Genomic DNA, 13651 nt, shown 5'->3' on the forward strand with positions numbered 1-13651 from the left:
CTGTTACATGGGTTGTGAACCTAGTGGTAAAGACAGAGGTTCTTCTGGAAAAGGAAATTTGAAACAAGAATAAAAATCAATTCTAGACACTTTTTTTTCAGTAAAAGACTTCAATTATATCTTTAAAATTTCACATTTCTATATTTTAAAACTTACAAAGTTCTTTCCTCATGACAACCCTATGAGTTAGGTAGTGCATGTGTACAGATAAAGGGGAAGCGAACAGATTTATTGAGTCTATAGAGGTTCCCATACTTATTTGACCTACCATCCCCTTTTCCAAAAAAAATTACTCAGCCCTCCTTTGGAAATCTATTTCCTTTAACCCTTTAGCAGTTTTTTTGGAAATTTGTATAATTTCACAAAAAAGATACAATTTTTTTAATGACATCCTAAATTTAATAATTTACTGTAAATTTGTAGAGGCTTTTTCCTGCATTGAAATTTTGATGATGCAATATTGTATCATGTACCTATGCAGTATTGCTTTTTAGACAAGTCATTACACACATATATTCCTGCTGATTCATGCTGGACTTCCTAACAATGTACAAAATGCTCACCTGCCAACACTTGCTTATTAAGACATGTTGGTGAACTTGACCACTGATCGGTTATAACTTGTATTTTGTGTGCTTATTTGGAAAATAATGTAATCACTACAACAGATGAAACAGGTACGAAAGATTTTTCAAAATTTTCTTGTCCTTTCCTTATGCTTCCACCATTCCTTTAATTTTATTCAATGCCTCCCAATTGTACCTGAGAATACTACCGCCTCCTCTGAATCATTCTTGTGTCTCCCATGGGGTAGTATCACCCACTTTGGGAACCTGTAACTGTAGGACATCTACCTGGCACAATGGGTAGAGTACCAGCTCTGGAGTTAGGAGGACCTGAGTTCAACTCCAGCCTCAGACACTTAATAACTTTGTGACACTGGGCAAATCACTTAACCCTGATTGCCTCTAAAAAGAACCCTAAAAAGATCTACAATGTACCAAGTACTATACTAAACACTTTAAAAATCTCTTTTGATCCCCACTTCACAAATTCTACACAGTTTAATTCAACAAACATGTATCAAGATCTTACTACATAGGAGACAAAAAAAATAAGAGTTCCTGCCTTGGAATGACATAATAGAAGTAGACAAGTAAATGCAAAGTTAAATCAAAGTAATTTCAGTTAGGTGAGAATACTAATATCTTGTAATAGAAGTGGGATGTGAATCAGAGTCATAGGATTATTTATTGGATATAGGATGCTAGAATGGGAAGGAGTCTCATGTACTATTGAATACTTACACCATTTATTTTACATATGTAGAAATGGGGACCCAGGCAGTTCAGTGTCTTATAGATTTTAGAAATGAGAGTGACCTTAGAGATCATGTTGTCTAATCCGGTTAAAAACGGGAAAAGTCCCTGAGAGATGAAACAGTTTGTTCAAGATCACCCAGCTAGAAAGCAGAATGAAGATTTTTATCCAAGTTGTCTATCTCCAGGGGCAGTCAGGTAAAGTAGTAGGTAGAGTGCAGAGACTGGAATCAAGAAGACTTAAGGTCAAATCTAGTCTCAGACACTTACTAACTAACTATGTGACCATGGGCAAATTACTTAGCCTGTTTGCCTCAGCTTCCTCATCTAAAAAATGAACTGGAGAAGGACATGACAAACCACTTTGGTGTCTTTGCCAAGAAAACCTCAAATAGGGTCACGAAGAGTCCACATGCAGTGCTCCTTCTACAGTGTGGTGTAAGGCTTTCTGATGAGCCCTCTGAGGCTCCACAAGATTATTTGACTTTTTCATGGTCACACAGAAAGTGTCAGAGCTTTGATTGGAGCCCAGTTCTATTATACAAACCCTAAGACAATATCAATCATACAACCAATCACCAAAGGTTTGTTAGGTGCCTACTTGTGCCAAGCACTGTTCTAGGTTTTAGGGATTTAAATGCAGAGAACAAAGCAAGAAACTAGCACTAGGACCCCTTCCACATCATACATCCTCTCAAAATCTTTCATTTCTAGAAACTCAGATGCTTCTGTTGCATTACCTGAATCTCAAACATTTTATTGTTATAACAAAACTTTGAAACCAGTCAAAGCACAAAGGGGAATCTCCAAACACAAAGGGAAATCTCCAGAATAGTAGCTATTTAAAACCTCACTCATTAGGGTAGATCTACATAAGACATATTTGTAGTTCTTGGTGAGTCAAACATGCTAAGTTATTAGTACTGAGGGAATGTAAAAGTGATTTTAATTTTCATTCTTGTACTTCCTCAAAGGAAAGACATGCAAATAAGACATATTGAGAATGCAGGTGGCTATTTGGGGAAAAAAAAAAAAACTCCAAGGAGCTCACGAGACTAAATCTAAGTAACTCATTAATCTGACAAGAAACTTCTATTTCTGCCTTGTTGGAAGACCACATGCCTGTAACTTATTATAGAACATTCCATTCTGTGAAATTCCTAGAATGCATTGTGAAGGCTGAGGAGATATCACTGTGGAGTGTCAAGAACACTGGTCTGGGAATTGTCATGGGGTTTAGAGATGCAAGCAGCTTGAGGAAATAAATTAGTTATTGGCTCCTTGAACCCCATTTAACAACAACAGAAATGCATTGTGAACCCTCTGGATAATTTAATAGACCACTAATACTATTTCTTGCAATTACGTACTGCTTAAGGTTCCACTAAAGAATTTGTAGGAGGGGTACAAACCCCCAAGAGGTTCAAAAATCACTGATAGGAACCATTAGTCTAACCCTTTCTTTTCTAAGATAGGGACACCTGAAGAGGTTCATTGACTTGCCTGAATTCACATGAGATACAGGAGACTAGATCTGAACCCAGATCTTCTGAATCCAGATCCAATATTCTTTTAATCACATTGCCTCAAGTCAGAGGCCTTCCACTTAATAAGTACTAATCAATTTGAATTGACTGGTGTCTGACACTAAGTTGTGTGACCTTAGGAAAATCATATGACTTCTCTGGGCCACAATTTCCTCATCAGAAAAATGAAAGAGTTTGGACTAAAATATTGCTATGCTTCCTTCAGTTCTAACATTTCATGTGTTTTAAGTTGGAATACATTTTCTCCCCTTTTTAGAAGGGGAGGAAAGTGGGGGTGCAATCAGTCTGCATTCATTCCATCTTATTTCCCGATGAAAAATATGAACATTCTATTTGTGAAACAGTGAAATGATCACTCCAATTTGTTGACAATTACAAAGAATACACATATTTTATTATGCAAGACTAGCTAGAGATTCATTTCCTAACCCATCCATTAGTGAAATATTGGCTGCACATATTAGTGGCTGTGTTAAACAAATTATTCATATTTAAGGATCATTTTCATTGCTTTATACCACTTAGAAATGATAATTTTGTTTATGCTAAAAATATTGATGTAGCTGAACCCTCCTGTGTATACTTCAGATAAAATATGCCAAAAGCAATTTTAACCAAGTTGAACTGGCCTGAAAATGAAGCCATTTACCATATGGCTTTTTCATGGAATCATTGGTCTCACTGCCACGTAAGTATGATTATAGCTTTTAAGAATAGATGAAGTAAAAGTAAATAAATAAAAACAGATGAGGTTAAATCTTTCATCTAAAATCCTACATGATGAGATGGGGGAAGGAGGTGTTGAGGGAAAAGATGGAAACAGAATTCATATCTGCTGCCCCTTAGTGGAGCTTTATTACAACTGAACCACACTGCCTCTGAGGCACAGGTCATAATCAAGTAAATGAAAGTGATTTTAGAAACTATAAAAGCCTTCAATTGCTCAGGCAAACACCCACAGTTGGCAAAAATAACAGAATAAGAAGCTGATAGGAAATGACAGCTCATACTCTCTCATCTTAAATCATTGGACGTGGTCCCAGCAGAAAGTTCTTCCATACACCTAACCTAATTAAGGCAGTTTAAGTTTTGTCTTATTCTATCCTTGGTGAAAATAGGAAACAACTGGTTCCTAGCCATGACATATTTGAAAATCAATAGTAGGAAACTCTTTTATTTTAATTTCCAGGTTTTATTTTCAAGTTATTTGATCAATTTCATGTTAGATGTTCTTTAGCTACTTTTTTAAAGGAAAGAATGTTTTATTATAGAGTTTATAATTAAAAGAATTTCAAAATATAATAAGGGAAAAAGAAGACTGGAGAAAAAAATAGTCGGTTGTGTATAATACGTTTTTAAAGCATACCCTAAATTTACCAAATGAATACCAATACCACCTGAGTCCCCTTTTAAAATTTTGCTTTCTTCTGTATATATTTTTATAATCTTTTTTTTCCTATATTCTTTTCCTAAGCATTATTATTATTAACTACCTCCTCTCCCATCTCCTTGCTTACCCCAAAGCCCTCCTTTGTAATACTTATGTAAGGTGAAGCAAAATAATTTTACACATGGTCATGTCTAAACATGTGTGTCTTATTCTGTAGCTCCCCAGTTCACCCCTTCTCTGCCAAGAGGTGAGAAGCATGCTTCATCATTTTTTTAGGAAATGTGATTAATCATTGTATGGATCAGAATTCTCAAGTCTTTCAGAGTTGGTTTTCTTTACACTATTTTAATAATTGTGTAAATTGTTCTTCTGGTTCCATTTATTTCATTCTGAGTAGATCATACAAACTTCTCAGATTTCTCTGAATCTTATCCTTTTATCATTTCTTATGGTGTAACAATATTCCATTATATTTATATTCAGTAATTTGTTCACCCATTCCCAGTTGACGTGTACCTGTTTAGTTTCTAGTTCTTTACTAGAACACAAAGTGGTGCTATCAATAGATTTTTATTTATTTTTTTCGCCCTTTGTCTCTGACCCTTTAGGGTAATTGCCTATATTACTGGATCACAGATGTGCACAATTTAGTGACTTTGGAATTCTAGCTCAAAACTGCCTTGTAAAATGTTTAGCCAAATTCACAGTTTCATCAACAGTGTATTTGTTGCCCTGTCTTCCCACAATTCCTCTACCAATAGTCATTTTTTTTGTCATTGCCAGTTGAATAGGAGTGAAGTAGAATCCCAGATGTTTTAATTTGCATTTCTCTTATGATTAGTAATTTAAAACATTATTAATATGGTTGTGATTGATAGCCTTCATTTCTTCTTTTGAAAATTGCCTCTTTTTTATATATATTTGTATGAATTCTCTATATATTTGGCATTTCAGACTTTGTCAGAAAAATTCACTACAAAAGTCATTTTCCCAGTTTAATGATTCTCTTCTAAATGCATTGATTTTGACTGTGCAAAAATTTTTCAATTTTTAAGCCATAGAAATTGTCTTTATCTTTTATGACCCTTTCTATCCATCATTTGGTCAAGAACTCTTCATTTTTTCATATTTGTGAAGGCTATCTCCTTACCTTTCCTCTAATTAGTTTATGATATAACCTTTTCTATTGAGTCATATATCTATTTGAAGCTCATTATAGCTTATGGGGTAAGATGCTGACCTAACCCTAACTCACAGACTGCTTGCAATCACAAATTCACTAGGTTACTTTGGGCAAATCATTCTATTTATTCAGCCTTCATTTTTTTTCTTTTCTCAGGTAAGGTGACTGAATTAGATCAAACAATTCATCAAAAAACATTCATTAAGCACCTTCTGTGTACCAGGAACTCTGCTAGGCATTAGGGGTACAGAGACAAATGCAAAACAAACTCTGTTCTCAAGGAGCTTTTGTGAACTCTTTAATCATAAAAATTTCAAAATACAAAAGAGAACAGAAAAATAAGATTGGATATACAGCCAACTATAAAAAACAAAAGTCTGTTCTCAATGAGTTTGTATCCTCAATGATTTCTCAAATCCCTTCTAACTCCAAGTCTCTGTGATTCAATGATCCAATTAGTCTACCATGATACATGTAGAATCTCTTTTTAGTTGCGTATGTTTATATTTTCCTTCAAATTACTCCTTAACTGTCCTTTAGTCCATTAAGTAAGTTAGCATTACTGTTAAGGAGTCATCCTCTTTCACTTTGAGTTTAGATAAAATGTTAAAGGACTTTGGAAAAATGCAAGATTTTTATATTTTCAACAGATTACATTGAACTGTGCCATATAACAAAAGGACCAGGAAGCAGGCTAAGATAAGATTTAGCATCGTTACCATATGCCCCTCTCTCAGGTCTATAGCAGGGAGATATCTTCACTGCTAGGAACACATAAAATGATGTCCTCATCTAGCTTTATCTTTATGCCCCAGGGTGGCAAAGATGATACCTACTTCCTGGTTGGCTCCACATGATGAGTTTGGAAGCAAAATCAATCTTTAAAATAGTGCCTATTCAACAATTAACAAGGTTGTCAAATTTCATAAAGCAGGCCAGCAAATGACTGCACATTCTTTGCTTAGGGTAATGATGTTCTGTGACCCAGAGAGCAATCTTGTCATGTGTGAAGAGTGAATTTTTGCAAATTAAAAAAATATAAGAACAACACACTGAAAGATGAATTCAAGCAGAGAAATTCTGAGGATAAACTCATTTTAAACTTTAACCAGGAAGATGTGCGCACCTGAAGGCCCATGTATACCAGAGGGAGATAGGAACTGAAACATTATTTTTCACTACATATGAAAAGATTGGCATTTTTTTCTTTTGACCGCTAGTACCATTTTTTCCAGTTTAAAATAAATTTCAGCATCAGAACATAGGTGCAGTGTTAGTTGGAGATCAGTCCAATCTATTTGGGTGACTTCTCTGGAGTTATACATAGTGTCCATTCTATTTCCATTGAACTAATTAAAAGAATTGATTGTTAGATAGGAATGTTTGGAGCAAACTAACTTGCATACTTTTATTACTGCAAAGAAAATGTTTCATAAATATTACATTGCTGTTTCACATTAACAAGAGAAATGAACTGGACATGCAGTTAGGTAGTCAATAACCTTTGCCTCACTCTACTGTTGTTTGTTTGTCCTTCTTAAAGAGGGCCATGATATCAAAAAGGTGACAACATGACTTTCAGGTGAATTGGATTTAAGTGAGGGAGGTCTGTGCAAAGTCACCAGCCTCACTTTCTCTTCCAAAGCCATCTGGGTCCAGTGGCAAAATATAGATCATGACAACTGGAGATGAACCCAGATGCAATTGGAGACTTTGATCTTTTTAAGCTAAGGTCTTTCCCAGGTCTCAGTCTGACTGAGGCAATACTCATTCAGTGATTAAGGCTAGGTAAGAAATAAGACAGAAGATGGCCTCTTTTACCTAGTCGAAAAAAAATCAGTCAGGGAGAGGAAGACCCACAGGGTTTCTGGCTGAAACAAAAACAATTGCTATTTGCATTTACTCTGGGCCAATCAGGACCCAATGATGCCATAGGCTTGGGTTGGAAATTATTGTTGACCAATCAGTGAGAGCAGAGTGATTTGGGTTTAAGGCATGGTCCTTAACAAAGAAATCTAGCCCCAAAACTCCGAAATATCTTGACCTCACTCTATAGCAAACACTGGGATAACTAAAAATGGGGAAAACAATATATTCCACTACCAGCTCAGCTGTCGATCTCTGACCACAGTGCTGAAACCTCTAGTCCCTGAAGTATTGGCTCTGTGTCTTAGCAATAGTTTCCTAGCACAACTTTAAATCTCATGGAGATTGAACACAGGCACAGGATATCCCAGAGGACAAGTGGCCATTTGTTGGATAGCCTGAGAAATAACTTGCTTTCTTTTGTGTATATTCTCAACCCCTCCCATTGACTTGGTTCTATGGGAATCTTCCAAGTCTATCTTAACCTGGTTGACTGGATAAGGAGAAGAAAGCAGTCAAAAGATACCAGTGCAATTCTTGATGTGAGACAAAAAGGAAGAATAAGAACTTCTCTGTCTCTCATCTGCTCTTTTTTCCCTCCCTACCCATATCCAGAGACTTCACTACATCTAGTTGGCACTCAGTACCTATCTCTATAGAAATCAGAGAGAAACATCAAGTTCAGATGATGTAATTACAAGCTGTGGTACAAGGTGGTACATGGTGGAGAAAGAGTCCAGCTTTGGGACATCTCTTTGGTCTTGTGGGAGAAATGCCAATGGGCCTTTCCTAACATTTATACAACTAACAATCTCAGTATTAAGAAAGAGCACCCCACACATCCACAAGGAATGATGGGTGGTGTAGTTTCACTCCAAGGATGGTGTCAAGTGCTGCTGAGATATTGGTGAGGAGGGGGATATCATCCTACTTCATAAGCATCATGGTGTAGCAGATAGTGGACTAGAGTCAGAGTCAGGAAGAACTGTGTTTAAAGCCTATTGCTAATTCTACTGACAATGTGACCATGAGAAATTCACTTAAGCCTCAGTCTCTCATCTATGACATTTTTGCTTGTTTTGCATGGTATCTTCTTGCTCTTAATCTGTAATCCTATCAAATTCTAGGATTATAGAGTTCGAGAATGTAGAAGTTATCCAGTCTAATGTCTATTTTATAGATAAGGAAACAGGCCCAATGAGACAAAGTGACCTGACCAAAGTTTTGCAGATAGGAATGAACAGAGCTGGGATTTGAACCCAGTTCTTCTGACTTTAGATCCAATGATCAAAGTAATGTACCACAGGAGAAAATCTCAAGCTCTGAGTGGAGATATCCTATTAATTCAGTGAATCTTCTAAACTTTTATCATTCCTATGATATAATAGGGCAGTAGGAACATATCCATCTATCTAATTCTACTCCACAAATGTGTATTAAACACTATGTGAAGAGCACAATGTTAGGCACTAGAAGATATATAAAGATAAAACAGGATACAAACTTTGCTATCAAGGATCTTCCAGTCTGGTAGGAGGTATGACATATAAAAAAAGTTTAATAAGATCATTTTAAATGCTTTAGAAAATGCATGCACAATTTTATGGAAAAGGAGAGAAAATTTGAAATTTGGGATGAGGGTGATCCTGGAAGGAAGTGGGACTTGAGTTTGGTCTTAAAGGGAGAGAAAGGGGGGGCATAGCCAAGATGGCAGAGTAGAAAGATGCATATACTCTCATGCTTCCCTCACAACCCACAAAATACCTGTAAAAAATGACAACAAATTCTAAAGCAGCAGAAGCCACAGAACAACAGAGGGAAAGAGGTTTCTAGTCAAGGATAACCTGGAAGGCCAACAGGAAAGGTCTATCTCACGGGACACTGAGTGGAGCAGAGCCCAGCCCTGGCTACACAGCACTGGGAGGAACAGGACCTGAACAGACTTCTGTGGTAGAATTCCCAGCAGTGAGGGTCCCAGATCCCTAAACCCACAAGCAACAAAGAAAGTTCGAAAGGTCAGTGTAGGAGGGCTTTCCCAGCTGGACAAGAAGGGAATGGTGTTCCCACAGCACTGGCCCCAGGCTGCAGCAGAGGCAGTAGCAGCAATGGGAGGTGGGCAGCTATGGTGGCCAAAGAAGCAGCCTGGGTCCATTGTCCAGGGAGCTCAGCTTAAAGCCTCTGGCAGAATTGAGCAGCTGATCTGAACCTCAGCTCTCAATGGAGTCCCTGTCCTCACCCAAAGCCCCCTGGGGGAATTGAGCAGCTGATCTGAATCTCAGCCTTGTACTGGGGAGAGGAGAAGCACTAGGATCCTCCTCTTGTCAAAGGATTCAGAAGTCAAGTAACTGGCTGGGAAAATGCCCAAAAAAGGGAAAAAAATAAGACCATAGAAGATTACTTTTCTTGGTGAACAGGGGTCTCCTTCCATCTTTTCAGATGAGGAAGAACAAGACATACTGTCAGAGGAAGTCAAGGCCTCTGCCTCCAGTACCCCCAAAATGAATATGAAATGGGCACAGGCCATAGAAGAGCATGAAAGGCGTGTCAGCAGCCTACTAAAGGAGAACCAAAAAAATGCTGAGGAAAATAACACCTTTAAAAAGAGGCTAACTCAAAAAAAAAAAAAAGAGGCTAACTCAATTGGAAAAAGAGGTCCAAAAAAGCCAATGAGGGGGAAAAGATTTTAGAAAGCAGAATTGGCCAAATGGAAAAGGAGGTTCAAAAGCTTACTGAACAACTTAGTTCTTTAAAAAAGAGAATTGAGTTCAAGGTAGCTAATGACTATGACATAAACCAAGCAGTTAGCAAACAAAATCAGAAGGTTGAAAATACAGAAGATAATGTGAAACATTTCATAGGAAAAACAACAGATCTGGAAAATACATCCAGGAGAAACAATTTAAAAATTATGGCACTACCTGAAAGCCATGATCAAAAACATCAAAAAGAACCTAGACATTATCTTCCATGAAATTATCAAGGAAAACTGCCCTGATATTCTAGAACCAGAGGGCAAAATAAATACTGAAAGAATCCACCAATCACCTCCTGAAAGAGACCCAAAAAGAGAAACTCCTAGGAATATTGTGGCCAAATTTCAGAGCTCCCAGGTAAAGGAGAAAATACTGCAAACAGCTAGAAAGAAACAATTAGGGTATTGTGAAAACACAATCAGGAAAACACAGGATCTGGCAGCTTCTACATTAAGGGATCGAAGGGCTTGGAATAGGATATTCCAGAAGTCAAAGGAACTGGGATTAAAGCCAAGAATCACCTACCCAGAAAAACTGAGTAAAATACTTCAAGGGAATAAATGGTCATTCAGTGATATAGAGGACTTTCAAGCATTTATGATGAAAAGACCAGAAATGAATAGAAAATTTGACTTTCAAACACAAGAATCAAGAGAAACATGAAAAGGTAAACAGGAAAGCGAAATAATAAAAGACTTTCTAAAGATGAACTGTTTACATTTCTACATGGAAAGATAATATTTGTAACTCTTGAGACTTTTCTCAGTATTTGGGTAGGTGGAAGGATTATGCACACACACACACACACACACATACAGACAAAGAGTACAAGTTGAGTTGAATCAGAAGAGATGATATTCATAAAAAAATAAAAATAAAATAACAATTAAGAGGTAAGGGAGGAAAATACTGGGAGAAGGAAGGGAGAAATGGAATGTGACAGGCTATAACTCATAACAGAGATAAGAAAAATCCTGTTCAATGGAGGAAAAAAGGGAGAAGATGAGAGCAGAAAAGTGAAACTTGCCCTCTTCACATATGGCTTAAGGAGGGAATAACATGCTCACTAAACTTGGTATGAAAATCTATCTTACACTACAGGAAAGTAGGGGAGGAGGGGACAAGTGTGGTAAGGAGAATGATAGAAGGGAAGGCAAATGGGAGAAGGGCGTAACTAGAAGTAATCATTTTTGGGAAGGTACAAGGTCAAATGAGAGAATAAAAAAAGAGAGGGACAGGATAGGATAGAGGACAATATAGTTAGTATTATGCAACATGATTATTATGGAAATCTTTTACAAAACGAGATGTATATAGCCTGTATTGAATTGCTTGCCTTCTCAGTGGGGATGGGTAGGAAGGGAGGGAGGAAGAGAAGTTGGAATTCAAAGTATTAGAAATAAATGTTGAGAATTATTATTGCATATAATAGGGGAAAAAGAAACACAGGAAATAAGGTATAGAAATTTATCATGCCCCACAAGAAAAGAGAGAAGATAGGGATAAGGGAAGGGTGGGGTGTGATAGAAGGGAGGGTACATTGAGGGAAGGGGTAATCAGAATGCAAGGTATTATGGGGAGGGGGAAGGGGAGAGATGGGGAGAAAAATTGGAACTCAAAATTTTATGGTAGTGAATGTCGAAATCTAACAATAAATTTAAAAAATTAAGGGACAGAAGGATTTCAATAAATGGAGATAGGGGAGGTGGGGAAGTCCATTGCAGGGATGAGGGATAGTGTGAGGAAAAACACAGAGAGTAGAAAAAAATGGTGTGAGAGATATGAAATAGTTAAATTTCCATGCTGCTAAAATCACCAGTCTTGGGGAAAGCAGAAGTTGTTCAGATAAGATAAAAGTGGTCAGCCAATCAGAAGCAAACCAAGGAGGCTCAGAAGCCTTAAACTTAGGAGTCCTAGGCAAACTGGACCAAGTCAGTTTGAGGTCATGAACAGTCAGCCATTCTCTTACTACAGTGCATACTTAATTAACCTCATGAATGTAACAGGAAACTCTCTGCATAAAATTAGTGCCTCATTGGAGCATCATGCAACCCATGACAAAGGAGGGAATACGTGACAATGGGAAACATGTAAGGGAAAGAAATTAACCCAGAAAGGTTAGAACCAATCCGGATCCAGAAGGGAAGGGTTAGGATTATTAACCCAATAAAGCTGATTCTCACTTTTATATTGACACACTCTCCCTTTATTATGGGGGTGTCCACTTCTCGGGAATTGAAGGAGAATGCACTTACACCTTTCAAAAAGTGAAACTTGGAGATACTAGTATTCAAAATTGAATCTGGGATCATTTTTATAACAGTGGACATGTCAAATAGTACATTTTTGGTCGAAACATAGACTGAAAATAATATATGTCTGAAGAAATTGGATAGCACAATATTATTACAGGGATTATATGTCAAATTAAGAATTTTTGTCTTTTTTCTATAGCACTAATAATTTTATGATGTTTCTTTATATCTATTCCTTCTACTTTCTCTTAGAATTACATTCCTTAATTGAACTAATCACTCACACATGATTTATTAACAGAAAGAAAAAAATAAATTTATCTCAAACTCTGATTTTTATGCAAAAAAATGAATATCATTTAAGATTAGCATTGCTCACTGACTTCATAGTAACAGAAACAATGCAAGCGACAATGTTATTTGCTGATTATAAAATATTAGGACAAACAGAAAATAAATGCCCTTTTCCAGATGGAAGTAGTGACTAAGTATTTATTGAATATTTACTATATGTACAACAGTGTGTTAAGCAAAATGGAGAATACAAAGCAAATATAAGATATGATCTTATGACTAGCTAGGGAAACAGAAGTAGTATACAAGAAAAAATCTAAATAGGTAACAACTAAGTGGTAAATTGTATAATATTGATCCTATTTTCTTTTTTTTTAATTTTTTATTTGTTTTTTATTTTATTTGTTTTCAATGTTCTACAATCACTTCCAAATAACTTAGATTTTTTTCCCCTCCCTCCCCCTCCTTTCCCCCACTTTCCCCCTCCCTCCCTGACACTGCATACAATTTTATATAGGTTGTTATTAAACATGTTTTCATCTTAGTCATGTTGCATAGAAGAATTAAAATGAATGGGAGAAATCATATAACAAACCAAAACGTAATTCAAAAGAAAATGATCTGCTACACTCTGAGATTGAATTCCATAGTTCTTTCTCTGAATGTGGAAGGCATTTTGCCTTAAAAGACCATTGGGAATTTTTTAAGTCCATGCATTGCAATGAAGTTCTAAATCTACCAGTAAAAATCCTCACACGCTGTGGTTGTTGCTGTGTACAAAGTTCTCCTGGTTCTGCTCCTTTCACTCAGCAGCAGATCATATGTGTTTTTCCAAGCCTCTCTGAAGTCTTCCTGTTCATCATTTCTTATAGCACAACAGTATTCCATTACATTCATATACCACAATTTATTCAGTTATTCCCCAGTTGAAGGCCATCCCCTTGATTTCCAGTTCTTGGCCACCACAAAGAGAGCTGCTATAAATATATTTGTACATGTGGGACCCTTTCCCATTTTTATGATCTCTTGAGGATACAACCCTAG

The sequence above is a fragment of the Notamacropus eugenii genome, chromosome 1 (assembly GCF_028372415.1).
Source record: "Notamacropus eugenii isolate mMacEug1 chromosome 1, mMacEug1.pri_v2, whole genome shotgun sequence".
In the NCBI taxonomy this organism is placed as follows: Eukaryota; Metazoa; Chordata; class Mammalia; order Diprotodontia; family Macropodidae; genus Notamacropus; species Notamacropus eugenii.